Source organism: Molothrus aeneus, chromosome 6 (assembly GCF_037042795.1).
Source record: "Molothrus aeneus isolate 106 chromosome 6, BPBGC_Maene_1.0, whole genome shotgun sequence".
NCBI lineage: Eukaryota > Metazoa > Chordata > Aves > Passeriformes > Icteridae > Molothrus > Molothrus aeneus.
Window position 1 is genome coordinate 18178776 of NC_089651.1, and position 23037 is coordinate 18201812.

The 23037-nt window shown below is 49.6% G+C and overlaps 2 protein-coding genes across 3 annotated transcripts in view; both read right to left on the minus strand.

Annotated features, from left to right (window-relative positions):
• RASSF7 (Ras association domain family member 7) overlaps positions 1-2428 on the minus strand; it is a 33826-nt gene extending 31398 nt beyond the window's left edge. Inside the window, exon 1 of one of the 2 annotated variants that reach the window (XM_066551349.1) lies at positions 2320-2428. The gene's annotated coding sequence lies outside the window, so the exon portion shown is untranslated. The remainder of the gene's footprint in view (positions 1-2319) is intronic. The other variant, XM_066551348.1, reaches the window with a different exon arrangement.
• Positions 2429-2552: 124 nt separating this feature from the next.
• LRRC56 (leucine rich repeat containing 56) overlaps positions 2553-23037 on the minus strand; it is a 100755-nt gene continuing 80270 nt past the window's right edge. Inside the window, exon 18 of the mRNA XM_066551344.1 lies at positions 2553-2639. The gene's annotated coding sequence lies outside the window, so the exon portion shown is untranslated. The remainder of the gene's footprint in view (positions 2640-23037) is intronic.

Here is a 23037-nt window from a genome sequence, read left to right on the forward strand (position 1 = left end):
TGTCATGTGGAGACAATGACAGTCCTTCATCCTCCTCACAGCTTTGTCTTTAACACACCGCTCATGCCAGCACACCTCTCCAGGTAAGGTGCAATTACCTGGGAGTTCACTGGCTCATCACTAGCAATTATCCAACTGCCCTGTGTCCCATCAACCCACCCTAATCACTACAGCCATAAAACTCATAGCTTCTACAGTAAATACCATCATTAAACCTCGGGGAGTAGATTTACTATCAGCCATGGAGTGATTGCTTGCTGGGGTCACTGCAAACATGCAAACTGAACAGAAGGATTGTTATAAAATACAATCCCACTCAAATAAAAGCAGACGCTATTAGCAAGCAACAGGCACTGTTTATTCCATAAAATACCAGGAAAGATGAGTTATTTAATGACTGACATGTTATTTAATCTGGGAAAGTCCTGCCTCACTGGAGCTAATGTTCCCAGTTCATAAACTGCCTCAGCTCAATTGGTGGGGAGATATAAAGTGAGCTGAATTTGTTCCTGTTTATGGCCTGCAAGGTGTGGGTATGTTTTCCCCTCTCTTGGGTTTCAGACTGACATTATTGTTCATGGGTTTAATAAAGCCTGAAGAATGTACTGGCCTTAACCCTTCAGAGAAACAAGTCTTATTTGAACTAATTGGAGCAGGGAGAGCTGTTGGTTCAAGTAGGAACATCATCCAGTCCCAAGCTGCTCAATTTAAAAACATGATTGTCGAAAAAAATAATTAAAATACCCAGTTTGTTTAATTCACCTTTAGTGAATTTTCATGTTTATTTGTTTTCAGGTTCATCTAGGTCAAACCTCTTCTTACAACATGTGACAGATGTTTTTTCTTAGCTTTCATTTAGATACAAAAAGCATCACTGATTCTCACAGATCTAGTAACTGGGTTTTCTGGGCAGAGCCTCTGCTGCTGTAAGCCCACCACTCCAAGATTGTTAACTTTGGCAACATTTCAGTATGCAGGATAATTTTTTTAAAAAAACTGACAACGTGTGCTACATATTCCCATTTAAACAGAGAAAAATGATGGATGTAACAGGCATGACCCTTTCCCTCTCTAATCCCCCCACAGCCCTGGGACAAGCTGACTGTGCTAATCTCACCCCTCCAGGTCATCAGTGCGAATCCAGGTCAGCAATAACATGCTGCCAGCAGAACACTCCCTGCTCATTTTGTGATGTCCCTCTGCCTTTCCCTGCCACTGGCATGCTGAAGGACTGCTCTTCTACTATGAGCATGATACTAGGAGGGACCTCCAAGTCTCATCATGCCTTTGGGTCTGTGGGAAAGAATTGTTCAGGCAGGTCTCAGCCTTGTGCTCTAATAAATAACACAAGCTGTGCTCCAAAAGGTCTTGGTGTTGTTATCCCTCTTCGTGCCCCACTTGCAGCAGCAAGACCTGAGTCCTGGCGCTGCTTTTCAACGTGCGCCACTGAATCCATGCAGGACACCAGCCCTTCCACAAGCTCACCCCCTGCCACTGAGCCAGGAAGCTCCTCTGGGATGGCTGCTACCCTGTGGAGGTGCTTTCTCAACTTGCACAGCTTGGATGTGCCCTGTCATTAATGGCTGGCACATCTTTTCACAGATACGTCTCTGCTGGTTTTGACAGGTGCAAAATGGGCTGTGCTGAGTGCTGCCTCCCCGTGCCAGCAAACATCTTCCCCCAGCCAGCTCCTCACATCTCTGCTCGCATCTTCCAGGTGCAGGGAAAAGCCTTTTCTTTACAGCATGGCCCTGCAATGCCCTTTGCTTTCCTGCACAGGGCTGAGCCCTGAGGCACCCTTCTCTCCCCACCCCCAAGCTCCAGAGGGACGGGCTGCAGGGGGGTTACGCTGAGGCAAGAGCAGAGCAGCTCTCTATCAGCAGGAAAACCTGCTTCATTTCAATGTAAAGCCATCTTCTTCTAGCACATCTCAGAGCCCCGGGCGCCCTGCAGGGCTTTTGAGAGTTTGACTAACCAGGAGAACGCAAAACTAGCCAAAACTACTTGTTCCTCTTGAGGCAGGAGAGCTGACCACACAACTGTGGGAAGGCTCCTTGACTCCCCTGTCCCTGCGCAGCTTTTCCCCAGGTATCCCTCCCCCAAACCCCACTGCACGGTCACTTTCAATGCCCCCAAAGACCGGTGATTTCCCCATCCCTTCTCCCAGCTGAACCATCTCCGCTGCCGTGTCTGTGCGGAGCACAGGTGCCGCCGAGCCGCCGTGCGGAGTCCCTGCCGGCGGCCCCCGACACCCGCGGGTGGAACTCATCCCTGCTCCGGGCTCCGGGCTGAGGCACGGCCCGAGGGCGCTCAGGGTACCTGCAGGAGGGCCGGGGCCCTGCGCGCTGCTCCTCGCCGCGATGCCCGTCGCTTCCCAGCACCCGCCGTTCTCCCGGAGCCGAGTGGGGACGGGAAAGTCTGGCTCCTCTGCTTCTCGTTGCCAGGACACCTTGGCGTTCAAACCTGAGCTGGGACCAATCAGCCCCGGGGCTGGGGAGCACCAGCCCCACGTCATCCACTGCTGGCGTTGATTTGAGCGAAAAAGCGTGACAGCGGTCACAGAGCCCGTGGGGAGCTGCCTTTGTGCGGGTGGGCTCTGCCCCCACCCCTGCCGCTCACTGGAAGCCTCTTCTGTGGGGCTGCGAAAACAAAAGAGACGTGGGGAAGGGAAGGGAAAAGAGCACTTCTCTCAACTGCCAGAACTGTGTTTGCAAGCCTGGGTTCTTCTGCATGTCCTCTTTCTCCGCGTCCCAGCTCCAGCCCCTCTCCCGGTGGTCACCTTGCCGGGAGCGGTGTCGCTTCCCCAGCACCGGCAGTGCGCTCCTTGTGCCCCGGTGCGGCCGCTTCCACCTGCCTGGCTCTGCCCCAGCCGGTGCAGCGTGGGTGTGGGCCCGCAGACCCACGGCTCCAGGGATGCTTTCTGCCTGGCTGCAGTCACAGGGGCATTTTTTTCTCCCAGCCAGCCCCTGTAAGATGTTTTTTTACGGAGCCCAGAACTGGCGCCTTAAGCCCCTCATGAGCACAGGGGACTCAGGTGCACAATGCAAACAGTCCATCCTTTGTTAGGGAAACTTTCCTGTCTGACCATTCAGGAAGCACTCTGGCCATCACACTCCCAAACGGTCAGACAGGAAAGTCTCCTTAACACCTTGGTGCTGGCTTCTCTGCTCAAACACGTGCAGCTGCTGCCAAGGTGCACACCTGAATGAAATGTGCAGCCATCATCTTGTTTCCTGCGGTGCTGGAGGTGGGAACTGGGGCATCTCCACTCTCCACAGCCAGAGAGGGTTCTTTCCAACCCACCAGGCTCCTTCCCAAGGTACAGGTGCCTGGGTAGATTCTGAAGAGAGATCTCCACATCACCTTGGTGGTGGTGTAGAGGGATAGACAAGAGCAACCCAGGTGTTCTGGCAGAACTTCTCCCCTTGAGCTCCCTAGACTCTCCAGCCCAGGCACCTATGTGGATCTCCTCCTGCTCAGGAAATAATAGTTGTAGGGCAACATCCTTCACACCCAGACCACATGCTGAACCTCTGGGATAAGTGCACCTGGCTTCTGCTAACCCTGCTCCCTGTCATTTATTCTCCCCAGAAGAAGACCACTGAGGTTTTGCCAGCTCACAAGAGAAGGTGACCTGAAGAGGGGTCTGAGCATCCTGGAGGGTGGAACCATAGGATCAGCTACATGTGGTGTTGTGCCTGACTCACTTCCCCATTATACCATGTCCCAAACACCCATTTCACTCCATTAATTAGCCATGCTGCTGAGGTACTATGCACCCCTGTGGCCAGCACTTGGGCTGGTTTCCTTGCCACCCCACGCCAGCAATTAAGGAATCCAGGCTGGCTCCTCCCCCCACTCTGCCCCGCAGGTGGATATGGATGAGCTGTAGCAGCCTTTTCCCAGTGACCCCACATCTTGCCAGTACAGCACCAGGCAGCCTGACTGCTTTCCATGTCTTTGGGCTAAATACAGCTCCTTGTGAAGGAGGTATGATTTAATTAAGGACACTATTTCTGCAGAAGATGCTCCGTGTGAGGCTGTAAAGGTCTTGAACTCATTAATTTTCAGGACATACCTGCAGTTAATTTGTGGTGACTATAGAGCAGACAAGCACACAGGGAGGTGTTCCTGTGGCTCTGAGGTTGCTCTGCTCATCCTCAGGACCAAGCTTCCAGCAGTGCTGGTTAGACCACAGTTACAGATGTCCCTTGTTTGGCTCAGATACCAGACTTCTCCATTGACTTGATGGGGCAGGAGAAGGTGAATGACAATCACAGAAAGTGATGGGATGGATTCACCCCCTCATTAGCTCCATCACCCCAATTACAAAGCTTGGGGAGGGTGGCAGCTGTCAGCCAGGGCTGCAGCTCCACTGCCATACAGAGCAGGAGAGTGAAAACATTGACATTTCTGGCAGCCTTCCCAAAGGGAATAGACAAAATGGCAGGAGATCAGGTGTGTGTCAGCGTGGAGCCCAGCGGATGTGAAAGGACGTCCCTATCAGTGCTGTCAGTGCTTTTAACAGCAGGTCACAAGGGCTGAACAAGGCAGTAAGACCTGGCTGTCTGGGCACTGCCACGGTGTAGCAACACCCATGACAAAGGCAAATAGCAGCCTTGTCCAGTAGTGGGGCTTGGGGATAAGGCTGTCAGAAATACTGAGCTGGGGCTGTTACCAGCATTTCTCCCATGGAGAAAAAGCCATTCCTGAACTTGCACATGATTTAGAAGTGCTCCCCTTTATCCCCAATCCTTTTGGTCCTCACCTGAGACAGGAATGAACTTCCAGCTCCCCAATTCACCATCTCTTATCTCAAGCTTTAACTCAGGCAGCCTATCTTAGGCCCCAGTAACCTGGGGAGATTCTCAGTCAACGGAAAAATCCCACTTGGAGAGTGGTTTCTCTCTCGGGCGACTGACTCAGCCCCTGGAGGTGCCATCTTCCTCCTCCACTGCGGCAGGAGCCAGGTACAGCCAGGCACAGCCAGTGCCTCGTGTTAGATGGGAGAGGAGTCCTGCCTCCAGGCAGAATCAGAGGATGTGAGATACCAAAACACTCCACAGGGTCTGGGCCTCGCTTCTTGGCTAGGAGCCACCCCTGACCAGCCCCACACATTTTGTCCAGGCATGGGCAGCACTGGTGGATTGTGTAAGAGAGCTGGAGGGGCTGGAAGAGGGCCCAGCAAATATTGATTCAATTCTTCATTCAATGCATGTTTGAGTGAAGCAATTCAGAACTGTTCCATCAATTCAGACTGGCATAATAACATTAGCCAAAAAACTCAGGAACTTGGTCCATGTTTCCTAGCAGATCTATTATTCTGAATCATTCCCTGAGGAACAACAATACAATTATTATTGCCTGATACACCAAAGCCAAAAATCCTAAAAGTCTGAAAGCCAAAGGTTTTGTTTTCATTTTCCCCTGGAGAAGAATACCTATGGGAATGTGCCAAAGAACCACTTCCTTGAATAAATAATATTATAAAAGAAGAAGAGGAATAAAGTAAAATTTACTATATGTATCTGATAAGAACATTGAAAAATAATAATAATTTAAAAATAACACTTGCAAACCCCTTTTAGCACTTGGAGCAACCAGAGCCAAGAAAAATGACAGGGCTAAGGAAGAATTTTGTGTTGGCACTGCCAGTGTGGGAACAGTGTGCAGGGAGGGAACTGTGATCCCCACCTTTCCACACGTACACTGCACCCTTAAAATAGACTTGACTTGAAGTTGTGTGTTTTCCACAGTCCAATAACACCTTCTACAAACCTATGTCCATCTCTGCCCTCCCCTGCTCTCAAGTGATCATCTCTTATATCCCATGCTTTTGGCTTAGTCTATGTATTCCTTGGAGAAACTCCTCCAAGGTGGTATTCTCCCTCTTTCCTCATTCCCCCTGAAGGGTCCTCCTTTCCCATCAGATTTATTTTTCCACATGGCCAGTGGGAACTGAAATGAAGGTAAACACACATATTCATGCATGTCTTCATCTCTGTATCTATCTGTCTCACAGGTAACATGCAAACCCTGCTGAAAATAACAACTTTAACCATGGCAACGCACTCCAGCAACACAAACACAAGGGCACTGAGGTTGTAAAAAGGCTGAAAAAAAGAACAAAAGGAGGAGAGGGACTGGGTCCATTGAGGCTTGTTAAAGGCCAGGCAGCTGGATCTTGGTTGAGCAGCCAGTTAGCAGGGTTGGTATCTCTTCTCCCTATTTTTTCCTCCCTTTGTATTTACATTTCCTTTTGTACTTAACATCTTGCTACATGGAGGTCTTGTTCCATTGCCTCTGCCCGCACTGGGCTTGACTGACCTGGAGGGGAGCTTCCTTCCTTGAGCTCCAAGTTGTTACAAAGAAATGTGACAAGTGAAGATCTTGGCTCCCTGAAAAACCTCAGTGCTACATTACTGCATGGTCTGATGGAAAAACCAGACCCATGGTGAGATGCCATTGTCTCAGCTCCACCCTCCTCCTCTAAGAGAAGCTGCATGGCTCAAGCCATGAAACCAGCAGCCTCTTCTTGGGATATGGGGTAGCCAAGCCCCCTGCATGGCAGATTCCATCACCATCTTGCTGTGCTCCAAGGACAGCTTGGATTGTACCTGCCAGCTGGAAGAACCAGAGCCCTGATTTACTGATGGAGAGGACAGAGACCATCACTGGTATGGAGCACAGAGGTCCTTAAAGCTGTACAGAAAGCACCTGCAATGCAATCAGGGCACTCCTGGCACACTCCAAGCCTTCAGTGAAGACTCTGGCACTGTTATGAGAGGCTCTGCAGGGCCAAGGCCCTGGCCAGCAGAGCTTGTAGGCCAAAGGAACAAAATCGATGGGAGGTGGAAGAAAGCATGTTTTGTGAACAGCATTTCCCAAAGATGAGGAAGAGGAGTGGAAGGGTTAAGTGACCCCAGTGCCAGAAGTGGTCACAGCCCCACTGCTGTTTCACCCTCTTGTAGCTGCTAACACAGTTTAAGACACAGCCAGGAACACAGGACTGACACCTGGTCTGGGTGGGAGATGAATCTGGACATAGCTGCAGACTTTTCCTAGCCACAGCTGAAATGTTATAATTTTTGGATTATTTTGGCTCTGTGGTGACTTCAGACCTCCTTCTAAAGGGTCATGTGGGTTGTTTTGGTTATTCTTGGTTAAAACCCAGTGAGCCTTTGCAGTCTTCAGAGTGAAGGAGATGATGATGATGACACAGTGTAAAGACAGTGACACTGGAGGTGGCACCCATGGCTTAGGAAAGCTGTTCCTGTGCAAATCAGGGAGAGGAGCACCTTTCAGGGTAACTGGTTAGCAAAGCTGGTGCCAAAGGGTTAAAGGGTTTTAGTGAAAGCACAGGAGAGACTAAATGGATCGGAGAGTAAAAATCCAATTAGGAGATCTAACAGGAAGAAGCCAAGCCCTGAAACAATAAAGATAATAGTTTTAGCTGCCAAAGAAAAAGATTAGAGTGAGAGCAGATTTGTGGTGGGGCCAGGAGGAAGGAAAAACTGTAGCAAAAAAAACAAACAACAAAAAAAAACCCAATTAAAAACAATAAAGAGTCATTATTCCTCAAGACAGATTCACATGACAAATTCATGTTACAGCTTCACCTACAGCAAAGTTCATCTCAGGACCCAAACTGTGCAGCTGGTTCTCACCTTTGCAATTGGCTGAATGCCTTCAAAGAAGTTTGAAGTTCCAATTTGAGTCCATCACGGTCTTATCCGCATGAAATAGGCTGGGAGTGAATTGACCACAGTGAGGTTTGGTTGCTTATTATGCTTTTCTATGTTATTGTGTACATACATTTTACCTGGGATAAAAGCAAAGGAAAGGAGCTGGACCAGCCCTGAAAATGTTCCCTTCAGGTCTCAGACAGTGCCAGGCTCTCACCTACAGTCCCTTACACACCATGGGTCTCTGCAGGAGAGCCAAGCAGATTTCATGCTGGGAGGATGGATTTGCAGTCAGGAGGGAGACCCAACACTCATAAAAATACCCAGACAACACCTCTACCCTTCCAGAAGTGAAAGAGCCCTGGATCAAAAAAACCCCAACACGAACTCAGAGCTGGTTATGCATGGTATGCACTGCCAATTACTTATGCAAACAGGATCACAGGAGCTGGCACAGCCTGTGGCCAAGAAACAACAGCATCTGGAGAGAGCCAGGGCTGTGGGGCAGGCATGCCTGCCAAGCCACTGTGCTGACCTGTGCCCCAAAAGGCACCTCTTTGAAGCCTCAAATCCAAAATGTAATAGGGCAACACTGAGAAAGGGATAAAAGAGGATCAAAGGTCTGGAGGAGCCCTCTGGCAAGCAAGGACTTGTGCACACCAGGACTTCTCAGTCTGGAAAAGACATGGCTGGAGAGGTTATGGCAGAGGGCTACAAAGTCAGGCATGGCCCAAAGAAGGCTGACAGGGATTGGCCTTGCTGCCTCTTCCCAGTGCAAAAACTGGGGCTAATTCAGAGCATGTAGGTCCTTGCATGGTGGGAGCCAGACCTGGGGAACTCCTTGCCCAAGGATGCTGTCAGCTGTGAGTATTTGCATGAGTTCAAGAGAAGATTAAACCAGTAGATGGAGAAAACATAATCTGGATTAATAAATGCAGACAAATGCTGTTTACAAAGCCTGTGAGACTGTGCTCTTGACCTGTTTTAGTAGCAAATGATGAGGGGTCATATGGGTCACACTCAGCCATGTAGACCTCACTCCTGGAGGCAGTGACAAGGGGTGAGAATCAAAGGAGTGCTAATCAACATGCCCCTGGGAGCACCTACTGCTCCCTGAAGCCTTAGGATGCTCAGCAATTCAGACCCTTGATCTGGCTTAGTGCAGGAGTTTCTACTTCCTCATGGCTAAACAGCCCCATGGATCACAGCTTTGTCCCAGGATCAGAGCTGTTTATCAACAGGAAAGCAGAAAACTGAGTGATTTCTCCCTGTAGTGTGTGACCTCTGCCTACCTCAAAGAAACTCAACCTCAACCAACTTATTTCTAAAGTGTGACTTGTTATACTTAGAACAGAGGTCCTCCCACTGAAGAATCCCAGCATGCCTCCAAAGAATCATCTATCTCTCACACGGTTCAAGCTCCATCTCCAAGCTCATGTGATCCCACTCAGCCCATGGCCATGGCCGTGTTCCTCCACCACCAAAAGCACACTGCTCACATCAGTCAGCATAAAGCCACCCACCTTCCTCCTCCCACCTGCTTGTCAGATGGGAACACACTCTTGCCAGCTCCCAGATGGGAAGAGGAAACCTTTGCCAGCCCCATGCCAACCCCAGAGCAGCAGGTCTCCCTGCCAACTTCAGGTGTGCTGAGCCATGTTTAGCAGCTCAGGCAACCACAGAGCTTTCATGTTTAATCAAGTGAAAGCTGCAAGGGCCTGGGGGCAGTAGATGTCTGGCTGTAGGTCAAGGTGCCCATGTGCTCCTTGTCCCTCCCATATTATTTCTTCCTCAACCATCCCTATGACCTTGCTCTGAGTACACAGCATGGGGATGTGGGATGTGATGTCAAACCAGAAGCTGCAGTCTGGCTTTTATGGCCATGTGGGATCCCCAACCCCAATAAGAGGTGCCAGGCACCAGCCAAACCTGTGTTGGGTCTGTGCCTTGTGCCTGTTGGGAACCACCTCATTTTGGCACAGAGGAGGACCTCACAAAGATGTCTGTTCAAGTTCTCAATAAGCCAAAAAATGCCAGTGTCTCTGCCTGAATTATGTTTTGTCAGCTCAAGGACCCTGACCCCAAAGCACAGCACTGCAGAAGCTGTGACAAACCTCTGTCCCTGGACACAGCAGAGGAGAGCTGTTTGAACTGGAGCTGCTGCACTCCCTGTGCAGGACAGAAATCTTGCCTAAGCCAAATGTTAATGAGATGGCACAGGCTCTGGGCAGGCTTTGTGCTTTTTTTCCTCCTGGATTAAGCAGCGGCATGTGAGGATCATGGAGCTGAAAGGCTGACAGCTGAATGTTAACATAGGGTCAACAAGCCCTTTTTTCCTGCCTTTCAGTCCTGAGACCCCAAAGTGGGAGGGTTACTTAAAGCAAACATTTTTAAAAAGGCAATTCTCCTTTCTTCCCTGTCTTTTTCCATTTCTTGCAAGGAAATTGCCCTGGGTTTGAAAGGCAGATTGGATGTTGCTTTTCCATGAGTATCCTTTTTCAGGATTTGGGAGGAACTGCAAGCCATGGCTCTTCTCCCATCTGAAGTCCACTGGTATCCCTTTCCCAGGACGAGCTCACACCTACACACCTGCAAGTGTCTGCAGGCACCTGATCTGTGTGCAGAAAAGCAGGCTTCAGCTCCTGACTCTGCAGCTGATCTCCTGGGAGATGCCAGGCGTGTTGCTCACAGCCTGACTCAGCCACCCTTGGATTTCCTTCTATTGCAGAAGCGTAACCGAGGTCTTGGCTCCGGTGTCTCTTCTCCAAAGCCAAGGTTTTCACCCTCCCCTGATCATCCTCTGGTGTGTGCTGAGATAGTGACATTCCCAAAGGAGCAGTGGTTTCTGTTCGATCATCTGGGTGGTACCACCACTCAAACACCACAAGTGGCTTCTTTGCCCCCATCCTGCTGTGCAGAGGGCCGGAGGCTGCCCTGGCCTGCTCCCAAAACCACCCATTCCCATCAATGGTGTTAAGGACAGCAGAGCAAAACATGGTACCTTAAGGAGCTTTTTGCAAGGCAGAGTTGGATGACTCAATTACTACACACCTTTTGAAGCAGTGTTCCAGCAAACACTGGATGCACTGGATGGGGGGCTCCAGGGCAGTTTCTCCTGCAAAGAGAAGTGACTTGGGTTTTCTTTTTTCCTAAAGGGACCCAGCTGGGCGGTGAGGGAACTTCAGAACCACGGCTGTCCAAACTAAACCCAGTCAAGTGTGCTATGGGGATGAGAAGAAGTTTCCCAATGCTTCTCACTGCCTCTGCTATGTACATATCAATCCTGAGCAGCCAGAGAGTACTGAGTAACTTGGAGAGGAGGAAGATGGGAAGAAACAGGAGGAAAAACAAGTCATAAACCACCACAGATGATTCTGTCATCACCTCCTGGCCACTGCCTCAAGCCTTGCTCTCATTTAGATGTTACATTGATTTAAAGCTGTTAGAATAATCAAAGTGGAACAACTTTCCCAGCCATTGTTTTTTCACATAGACACAGGCAGACACACAACCACCCACCCCCATATGTGTGTGTATATATATAAATAAATATATATATGTGCAGACACACACACATACCTGTAAAATTGAAGCATAATACTTTACATTTCTGTAGCTTATTCTTGCCTGGGAAGGAGGTACTAATACAGATTCTTAAAAGATGGATTTACCAAGACTTGCTCCCCTGAAAAGGCAAAACTATTGCACTTTTAAAACACCTGCTACACTTCTTATGAGTCTTTACACCAATCGCAATGTCATGTGACCTTTTGGAAAATTAATCCAAATAATTAAGACTGCAAATCTAAATTAGTAGAACCACATTAAGTCTTTCTGTATACACTCTCATCTTAATTCAGGTTAGTTTGTAATTTGAAAAAATCCTTAATTAAATTGAAAGGACCATTAGTCCATTATGTTCCAAATGACACTGTCAATACAGCTCTTGGCTGATTTTAAATTGCCTGTCATAATTACACCAGAACAGAAGCACCTGAGAGTTTCTCTCTTTTTTGGGCAGCCAAGAAGCCCTCAGGATCTGTGAGGGGACTTGGGGACAGTGATTATCCATCCAGGCCTTTTCTTTAAACCTGGTGCTATGGACAGACTCACTTGAGCAGAAAAATGGCCCTTTTGGGCTCTCTATCCTCCAGTCTCAGCATCTTCCCACCTCCCCAGCAACTGTTGGTCTCTGATGGAGCTTAGGAAAGGAATCACTCACTTCCTAAGGGTGTGTGGGGAGGGGAAAAAACCCAATGCAAAACACAATTCAACAGAAGTACAAGTGACATGACATGGCATAGTCAGTTGGGTAAATGGAGGACAGAGTGAGTTGTTTTTGCTGGAAGAGTCAATTAGGCAAGAAGAAGGATTTCTATAGAAAAGATGCTTTTGATTATAATCTGTGATATGGGTTAATAATGCCTTGTTGGACAGTTTAAAACAGGTCCCTTACATGGTTATCTCTGCTCTGTGCTGGTAATGCTTTTCAATAAAAGTAAGCAATGCTCAAAGAGACCTGCACAATGAGATGGGGAGTAAAATGATGAGGTGTGCTGGTAAAGGAATTTGGATCATTTTGCCTAGGAAAAGGAGGGCTTTCAAAACAGAAAGGACTGTGATGGACACCAGGGTTGGTGCAGACAGAATTAAAGCAATGCTCTGCAGTGGGGGTAAGGGCACTCTGGGCTAGGAGGGGGAAACACCTCTATGTAGCTGTCAGGACAGCAAAAACCAGTGCCAGTGCTGCATTGGTGGGAACTGGCAAGGAAAAATTGTCAGGAGAGCCAGGACAGGGCTGGGCAGCATGATGTCACCTCCCCACGACCTTTCCCCCTTGCTCCCTTCCTCCCAGCCCAACAAAACCTCATGTTTCATTCGACTCAGGCAAGGAAACAACACAGGGAATTAGCAGCCTGGTGTCATGACAAGGCAGAGAGCAAACAACAGCAAGGAGCTTATAATGAATTTATCTTTGTGTTTGGAGCTCATTGTTGCCAGCTGCATTTCAGTCACTAACCATGTGGTTTGTGTCATGGAGATGCTGCAGCCTGAAAGTTAGGGAACAAGGAACAGTAATGGTACCTAGCTCTCAATATTTCCATTTAGATCAGTATCCCTTAGCCTTGCATGGTGTTGTTAGCTGATGAAGGGATGGAGACTTTTCCTAGAGCTACCAGCGTGGAGATGAGACTACAAAATTATTCTGTTCCTGCATGCCAAAGGCACAGACGATTACAGTTTTTCTTCTGACTCCTACTCATCCCGCCTCATAGAGATCAGATTAATCGTGGCACATGATCAAAGAGATTGAAATGAAGAAACTAAAAGCCAAATGGCTGCAGTTACACTGCTGCAAAACCTGGGTGCAGATAAGGACTGTAATTTTGCTGTGCAATTGCCTGGGCTCAGAGAAGTGAGGAGCACAGTGCTAACCCCATGTGTTTTTATCCTAACAAATACCCTGGCTGCCCTGTTTCAATGAGAACTCTGTTAGCACATGGCTAGCTTCAAGAAAAGAATTCCTGCCTTTCTGGAGAGTAAAAGCAAGGTGTGAGACCCGTGAAAATGAGCAGAGCTGCAAAGAGACTTTGCCATGCAGCAAATGCATGCGGTGGCTTCGAGTGCTTGTGGGCAGAAGCTCCTGCACACAAAGCCCTATATGTCCCCAGGTTGCTGTGGGGTCACTGTGCAGGAGCACCTCCTCTGCACCTGAGCACCAGCATCACACCACACACAAGCCCCTAAAGGCACCACCCTTCTTCTGGACCAGAGCAGTTGCTTTAATGAAGGATTACCTCCCTGCAAGGGAAACTTGGCAGTGTGGGGCACATGTATCCCACCCACTCCTCCTCCCTCTCTTTCTGCTCCTCCTCTCCTGCTCCTGGCACACCACCCACAGGCCCCGCTCTGGCCACCCTCAGCAGCTCCTTGGAGAGCTCCTCTGAAGCAGAGCCAGATGGAGCTGCCAGCTCTCCCTAGGAGATGTCTCAGGCTTTCCAAGCCGCCTCTTCCTGGGGCTGCCTACTCCTGTGTGGGAGGTGCGAGTGAGGCACGTGTTGCTTCCCCTGGTGAGCTTTCCTCCAGTGTGTCCCAGTGCCACCACTAAAGCCTTTGCTTGGTGGTCCTGCACAGCTGCCAAGCATCAAAGCCAGCTCAGATAAGCACTACATCACCTCTTCCAAAGGCCCTCTGGGTGGGGACAATTCAAGGCAAGCATTGCAGCTGGTGACCCAAAAGACAAGGGTTCACCCTGATGTGTGAAAAGTGTCTGCATGCACAAAACCCCTGTCCATGGACCCTGACCTTGCCCACCATTGCTTTGAAGTGGTGCCAGCAGCAGAATTCCCAACCTGGGAAGTGAAATTCTTGGGAAGGCCCACCTTCTGCACACTCCCAATTTTTTTCCCCACTTACAACTTTGGGAGGACCACAGGGAAGATTATCCACCACTGCCCCTTAGAAAGACCCGCCCTAGGTATCCCAAGGGATCTGCTGCCTACAGGGACAGCTGGCAGGTAACAGGGGAAGATGTCATCTGCTGTGATATGTATCAGATGTGTAGATGACATTTGTGCAGGGTGAGAAGAGCCAAGACCACTGTGGCTGATGGCTGTGGCAAATCCCATCCTTAGGTAAAATCCTGTCCTTAATTCCCAGCATTTTACTATGTCAGTAAAGGCCAGCACACATAAGGGAGGAAGCACAGACACCCTGCCTGCACTGCAGATTGCCAAATATTAATTCAGATGCTGTCCAAGCTGCAGAACCTTCTCAGGTTGCTCTGTAGGGCTCTACCACAGTTTCAAGCCTGTTGCAACCAGAGGTACCAGGACTGCTGCCTTTGGAATATGGGAAGTGACCAGTATGGGACTGCACAGGAGCAAGCAGGCAGGTGTCAGATTGCCAGTGCTTGGGAAGCATCATGCAGCCTTTTGTAGGGTGGATGGATGACACTGCCCGACACAGACTTGTGTGTCTCTTGCTACCATCATCGGGCTGTCTTTACACATTTCTGGGAATCGTCATCTGTGCCCAAGAGGCACTTCTGGCCTGGATAGCTTTGCTGACTGGGGAAGGGCTGGAATGCTCAGGGATGCAACATTTCCTTTGTGAGGAGCAGGCAGAAACATCTCATCCTGACTTTTTTCATGCTGGGCTTTCAGCAATCAGAAAAACTGGAGGCAAAATTCTCTTGTAAAAGCAGAAAAACCCTTTCACACCCAAAATGGGAAGCCTGAGTGCTGCCCTGGGCCCCAGGGCTGCTGTTGGGGGTCTATCATCTCCTTGGGAGCCACCACCACTCTTGCACAGGAGGAAGGCAGGCAAATGGTTCATTTTAGTAATGTGGATTTGGTCCACCATCTGGGATGCCACACCAGGCCTTAGGCCACCACCTTCTCCAGCAAGAGGGCTTAGGGGATTCCTAAGGTCCATTGTGACAAAGGGTGGCAGTTGTCACCTGCAGCAGACCCCATAAGTGACAACAGACACACGATAATAAAAGAAATACACAAGAAAATCCCTTTCACCCCCTCTCTGCTGGCCTTCACCCAGGACGCAGGGTGCGTCCCTTCGCTGGCTCAGCTTTCTCCATGGCAACAGATGGATGTCACAGTCCCATCCCCCTTCATGATGCTGGGCCGGGCGGGTGGGAGACAGATGGCAATGGAGGGGAAAAGAGTCCAGATCCTCCTGAGTGGCAAAAATTGCAGGAATCCCTGATTGCTGGAGCCAAGACATTGACCCAGAGCCGTGGGAGGGAGGGAAGGTGGAGGCGCGTGGCTCTGCTGAGCCCGGAATAGCAGAGCAGCTGTTAAGTTATCACTTGTAATTATTACAGCATATGGGAGGGAAAGAATAGCTCTCAAAGGGAGAAAAACAAATAAGGAAAAGGCGGGCTGCCGCAGGGCTCAGCCACGGGCAGAGTGACACTCGCACTGCGGCGGGTCCCCATCAGGTGGGCAAGGGCATCGCAGGACAGCTCTTCCTCTCCACAGCCCCAGCAGGAGCCTGGGTGCAAATATTTGCACCTGCAGCACCACAGGCTCACCCATCTCCCACTGCCCACTCAGGAGCATGAGTATGCTGGGGAGAGGATGACAGTGGCCAGGGTGTTACAGAGGGATGGAGCCTGGCATGCTCCCCCGGTCTCTTCTCCATGCACAATCCTATTGCTTGCTCTGTAATTTGAAGGATGCAGGGCCATGCACAGCAAGTGATAATGCTGGAGCACAAAGTGCCCCAGTAAACCAAAGAGGGAGCCCTCAGAGACAAGCCCTGCATGGGAGAGCCTGCTCCTGGAAATTCGTGGAGCAAGGAAGAGGTGACATGCAGCAGCATGAGGGAGAGTAGAGAAATTCGGGTAACAGCCTGTGAATAAGTAGCAATGACAGTCTCTCTTAAATTCTACTCCACTTGCAAAATAAACATTGTATCCCCTCATAGCAGTTGGTATTCTGGGCTTTCAATATTAGAAAGAAAAATAGAAATAAATCCTTGGAAATGTGGAGCCATTGGCAGTTGCACCAGCTGCATCCCAGTATGGGGACAAGGAGTGTCGAGGGGATGCCACCCCTGCAAAAAGCTTGGGAGACTTAATGGAGAAAAATCTGACCATATCTACTGTGTATTAAATGCAAAGATTTAAGTTCACTGATGAAATTCACAGTCACTGAGCTACAGATTTTCCTGAGAGCCAGAGAGCATTTTGGGCCCATTTTGATGTTTACTTGTCCTGTGCAACAGGCACGTAGCCACAGAGGTGAGGCAAGATGAGGAAGAGATGTTAACTTGTCCTATTTGTTCCTATGCTCTGATGGCTTTTCCCTGAGCATCTGCTACTGGCTATAACTGGAAATGATGCAGGACCTGGGACAAAAGGTTAAGGGGTTAGAATATACTCCAACAGAGAGATTTTTACATTCTCTTCTACTCACCTCTCTCCTGCTTTTCAGCTATATTTTTTATCTACTACTGCCTTCTCCCTGGCAGCATCATTAATTTACTCAGAGCAGGTGAATTGGCACCTGCTCACCTTGGTGAACTCTAGCTCATCCCTGGGTCTCTCATCCCAAGCCAACCTGATCCCATTGTGAAGAGCTTGTGGCTCCAGTGAAAAGCACCAATATATGTCTGAGCAGGAGACAGGGAACCCTGGACACACTGGGCTGATGTGTCAGGACCAAAGCACACCATCACTCCCAGACCTAAGCCAGGAGCTTGGAGCAGTGCCTCCCAGAGGTCAGCAGGACAGATACAGATGGGTGCTGAGCACCTGCTGGTCTCATGGGAGCCTGGGAGATGCCTTCAGGCTCTGGTAGCCCACTTGGCCATGCAGCACAGGCAGCTGCTGAATGGCACTGCTACTGCAAACAAAGCTGTGACAGAAGCATTGGAAACAAGGAGATGGTTCAAACTCTGCGATCCAGAACAGGAGTGAATTGCATGTGACAGACAACAGCCCCAGCACCCGTTAAATAAACCAGCCAAACCCTGCCAGCACCCCGGGATCCTGGCCAAGACAGGCACTGTGCTTGGAGATTGAAGGACCAGCTCTGCAGCTAGCACATATAAGCAAGCTAGCCTGGGTGAAAATCAGGGAGGCAGCACCCGTTTGCAGCAGCCGGAAATCTGCCCTGCTGCTTTAAAACCACTGGCCCTGCCAGAAGGGCTGCATGCACCCCATGCACCCCTGCTGCTGCTCAAGTGCTCACCTGGGTGACACCACCATGGGGGGCAGAAAAGGGCTTCTGCTGCCTTCCTCATGAGGCTGAAATGCTGCTTGAGACATGTGTGGGGTGACTGCTGGTGTTTGGGGTGACCCCACCACACAACTGAACATGGAGATGCTCCCCACTGCACTGACACCCCAGAACAGAGGGAAACAGAAATGCTGAGATTTGCAGAGTGCTTGGGCCTCATCTCCTCTCTGCAGTGACCTGGAGCAGGGAAGGACTATGATAGGGCAGATGGGGAATGTGCCTTGGGGTAGGACACAGCTTGGGGGATCCCTGCCCACAGCATGGGGTTGGAATTAGGTGATCCTTAAAGTTCCTTCCAACACAAACCATTCTGTGATCTAGAATGAAAGGATTCTCAGAGTCCTTGTGCCAGAGACTCACTGGGAGACTGTGCTGGCTCCAGCATCCAGGAGGAGACAAAAAGCCTGCCAAGAGCTGCAAATGCAGGAGGAGTGTGTTTGCAGCTCATTGCTATCTCCACACTCACTCTGAATTGGCAGTGGCTGAGCTACAGACCCCATCAGGGTCTTGGGGGCTAAGCCCTCCTGGTAGCAGGATGCTCTGCCTAGGTGGGGGTAAAACAGCTCAGACTTTACCCTATTTGCAGAAGTTATCAGGCTATCAGTGGCAAATGGAGTAGGAAGGGTCAGGCTGCTTTGGTGCAGAAGAATGCTGAGAGGAGGCTGACTCATCAAGCCCAAAGTTAAACATTCTGAGGATGTGAAGAACAATGTTTCCTGACAGAAACTGGCACTGGTGAGGAGGTGGCAGACAAAGCTTCTGATAAAGAAACCAACAAGTGCTAGTACTGATGACTTATCTAATGGTGCTGAGCTAAAGGCTGCACTGCTGTCACAGGGGACCTACAAACATATGGCTGACAGTCAATCACATCATACTACAAAAACCCAATCCTGCTTTTTGATGGCAGGGTCCTCTAATACCCCCCTTTTTGGGTCTGTGTGCAGATCCCACTCTTGAATGGAGATACCTCTCAATGCTGAGCAAAAGAGATTTGCCCATGGTCATTGAAATGGGTAACATCAATCTCTACTTAATAATTATTTTGCCAACTTTAATTTAATTGCTTCAATATTTATAAAAAATGGTGCACTATACTAGTAGTTAAAACTATTGTGTAGTAAACAATTCTGATTAAAGTTTTTTTAGTCCAATCATTATAATCATCAATTGAAATAAATCACTTATTTCATTCATATAAATATATTTGGTTAGCCATCCTTAATTCTGTAGCACAAAGTTGTATAAAGGCTCAATTACACCTATATAATTTTTTAGGCAGAAACCATTGACCAAGGGTTGGATCCAGACTCCTCTCTGAGAAGGAGTTTAGAAATCAAGGGGATCCTTTTTGACTCTTGTGGCTCAATGGGGGGGTCTCCAGGACAAACCTTGCCCGAAACTTCCATTCTGCCTGCAACACTCCTGCATCCCAAACTAATCCTGCAGCTCTCATTTGAACTCCCATGCCCTCTGCCTTTGTCTCAGGGCAGGGTGACAGTGATGCCAGAGCCATCCACACACACACACAGAGCTGCACACATACAATCTGCCTCTTGCATTTTTGGCTACCTTCCCAAATGCCAGCCCCGTTGATCTCTTTCCTTTCTTCTGTACATCACTTGCAAAGTTGCTTGATCTTAAGGTAATTGCTTTTCCCACAGCAGCAAAGGCCTCTCATTTGTTTTTACATGCTACTAATCTACTCCACAGTTTTGTGTTTGGATTCCTGCTTCCCCTGGACTGTTCATAATTAAAAAAAAAAAAAAAAAAAATCAGGATAGGGCAACAGCAGGTGAAAGGGAAAAGTAATGCCTCTCTTTTTCTTCTTCAAAACCAACAAAACTGACACTAGATAAAAGGGATAGGAGAAATCAGGGAAAATATAGGGTTTGAGATTTTTTTCCCCCTACTTAAAAACTAATTTTGTTAGTGATCATCCAGGGAAAAAAAAGTGTTTGTTGCTTTGACCCTACAAGACCTCTAAATATTTTTAATCCCTTGCTATCACTGAAGCCCCACCTGGGGAGGTAGCAGGAACCATTCCTTGGAGGAACCTAGCAGCTTTTGGGGCTGAGCTCCTGAAGAGGGAAGATTTGGTGACTAATCCCAGGAAATCCCCTTCTCCTGGGCAAGATGACCTGTCCTGATCCTGACTGTTGTTCCTGGTGTACAGCATTTTTCTGGTAAGGGCTGACAGGTCCATACCCTGACCCTGAAAGGTGCTTACTTGCCCTGGTTAAGACATAGCAGTCATTTGGGTGGTCTGGGCACAGCATGATCTACTCTAATCCCTCCACTCCTGAGTGGGCTGGAGGGGGATCCCTCAGCCCAGCCTGGGCACTGCCTCCACCTCTGATGCAGCAGAACAAGCCTCTCCTGCTATGACAGGACTGTTGGTGCTCCCAACCCGACCCCAGCTGCTGGTGTGTCCATCTCCCTTGTGCTGCCCGCTGGAGCATGCTTCCCCCTCTGCTCACCAAGTGCCTTCCTGCTGGGACACACCTCCCAAAGGCTTCCACTGCTTCCCCCCACCCCTTCTTTCTGCCCTGAACCCGACATCTCTGTGTGTCCCTCACATGGCAGAAGGTAGAGCCGTGTTTGCTGTACCCTGGGTCAGCACAGCTCAGCACTGTCCCTGCAGGCAGCACAGCCAGGGCTGATGGGTTGGACTGCAGAGGAGAGAGCAGCTGCTGTGGTACTCACCTTCAGGTCCCTGTCATGGCTCCAAGGGTCCCCAGGGGTGTGGATGATGCAGGTGACAGGAGCCTGCAGCAGCAAAGTGGCCCAGGGATGGAGAAGAAACTGGGCTGGTGCTCTCTGTTGGGGAAAAAGGGCCTGACTCTGCCCACAAAACAGCAGGGGGAATGTGGGCGTTGATTTTTGACAGTTTCCACTTGGGGAAAGGGCTGGGATAGAAATTACATGGGCTGGGTGGTGGCAGATGTTGAGGCCTTGGCACCAGCCCCTGTGACCTGCCAGGGTCTCCCAGTGCTATCCTGACATCAGGAAGAGGGCCAAGATCCCTGCTGAGCCTGTTTGCAGCTCATAGCTACAGGCTGTGATAATGATATCTTTAAGACATGCTGGGGCTGCACACAGCATTATTATATGGACGTGCCCTATAACACCCCAAAAGCACCTCAGCTTTCCAGTGCCACAGTGGGTCTGGGATGTTCTCCACCACACTTTGTGGGCATTGCAGGCTTACATCGAAGTGGTGTGTGATACAGCAAGCCACTACCAGCATAGTGCATTTGGGGCACCACACGAGGCCAGCATACTGGATGCTGGATAGGTAAAAAGAAAATGTTGAGCCCACTGAGTGCCAAATGCCTCCTGAACGACCTGGAGCTGCTTGGGTTTGGTTTTCGAGTCTCTTTGCTTTTGGAAGTTGCACTTGTGAGACTCTCTTCTTCCCTCTAGCGTCCCTTACGAGGCATTCCTCCGGCTGGCCAAACCCAGCAAAAGCGGCGCCTGCCTGCCTGCATTTGCACTCGCTCCGTTCCTCAGGCACAGGTTTTATATCTATAAATGACACTACAACTCTCCACCCAGTAATCCGATGTTTTCTTTTTCTGCTTTACGCTGTGCCATGCAGGAGGATTCTGTTGCAAGGTCGTTGTCTCCTGGCAGCTTAAAAAATTATCTCAATTACTACCTTAATTTTAGCACAATCACTCTGAACTCCACTTGGGGATGCACAGCCATGAGACTAATGAAGGCAGTGTGGAGAGGAGCCCCTTGTTGAGGGATGGGTGAGAGTGAGCCCCTGCACTTGTTGCCTGTGTAAAACCATGCCACACCTCCTCCCATATCATATAGTTTCTCCTTGGGCTGTAGGAAACCAGGGCAGAGATTAGAAATTACTGCAGTGCCCCTAAGGCTGGATCAAGGCTGTCATTGAAAGGTTGTTTTATTTCTGGTGACAGCAAGAGACCTCCAGGGTAGGATCTCCATCACCTGGGTCACCTCCCAGCTGGCTGAACTGGTTTCCAAAAGTGCAGCCATAATCCTTCTCTTTGAGGAGAGACCTCCCCCTCTCCTGGGGACAGGGCACCAGACCAGCCCTCCCAGATGCACCTGCACCAGGCCAGCTCTCCACCAGCTCAGGGTCTGCTCTGGCACCTTGAATTCAGTCCAGGACAAGCCCTCCTTGGTGTCCTGCATCTGTCCTGGCCCCCTGTGCCTCTCTGGAAGGTACAAAAGCTTCCCAGACTGGCTCAAAGAGCCATATGCACTTTGCTGCCCCAGTGCTCACATGCTGTCTCCACTCTCTAAGGCTGACCCTTTGTCTCAGCCAGGACATTTCCAGTATCTCCTGAGGTAATTTTAGAGGAACAAAACAATAAAAACAGGGCCAGGATTCTCTGGTGTAATGACAAAGCCAGTGCAGGGCAGGATTCATCTCACCTGGTAACAGAGGGTACCAAGCAGACATCTAAGCCATCATCACAAACCCTGTTTGATCAGTGCAGAGACTGACACTATGGAGCATGAGCCATCTGACTCATCATACCCCAGAAGCACCTGTGTTCCACTGTGGGTGCAGATACTGCCCATGGCAAGGAGACAAGCCTGTCAGGCTCTGAACAAGCCAAGGAACCGTGTAGGAAATGATCCTGAGTTGGCCTGCCATTTGTGTGTATTTGAAGGGACACGTATGGCATTTTCCTTCCTGAATATTTCCTGTGTTTTCTCCTCCTTGACAGCCAAAGAAAATATCTTCTATTCATCCTTTAATGAAGATTAATTTGTTCCAAGTGCAAAGCAATCCCAGGCCTTCAATGAGAGTAATGGCCTTGGCAACAAGCACAACAGCCATGAGCCCTGGGGCTGTGCCCACAGCTGCCATGGGGACCCTGGACAGGCTGAGCATCTCCTTTGGCCTGTTCTTCCTAAATGGGGTGCCAAGGTGTCCACAATGGGCTGGGCTCTGCAGAGCTGGGAGGTGCAGAACCCAATCCAAGGCTGAGCAGGAGCCACCTTTGCTTGTCAGGGCCCATTTGTCTGGGTGGGATGCTGTCCCAGACACGCTCCTTTCAGGGGAAGGGATGATTCTTAGTCACTCTAATAACTGGCTAAGAGCTCCCTACATCTTTCTCCCATCTTTTTTTTTAAGTTCTGTCTGAGTGGAGCGTTTCAGTATGCAGGGCAGCAGCAGTCACTCCAGCAGGGCTGGTCGTGGGACACCAGCTAAGTGATGCTGAGAGGCCTCCTGGATGGATCATGCTTCTGCTAATGCTGCAGCATTGTCACTTTGGGCCAAATCCCTTTGTTCTGAGCCCAGCTCCCTGCAGGGCAGCTGTTCTCATGTTACCACCCCCTCCCTTAGCAGCGTGTACTGATGAGACTTGGCTCCCAGCAGAAAAGTCTTCCCTGCAGTGCTGATTTATTAATAGGTGAGGGAGCAGTTCTCGCCCCTCTCTCCAGCTTACACACTAGATATCAATTTGGCAGCCAGCAGCAAATCCCATTAAAGCAGTGAGATACTTAAAGGCATCAGCAGCTCCTGGCCCATTACAAGAATGAGGGGATGGACTCTGGTAATGTACATCTGAAACTGGTCACATCCAACTGGAAGCAAA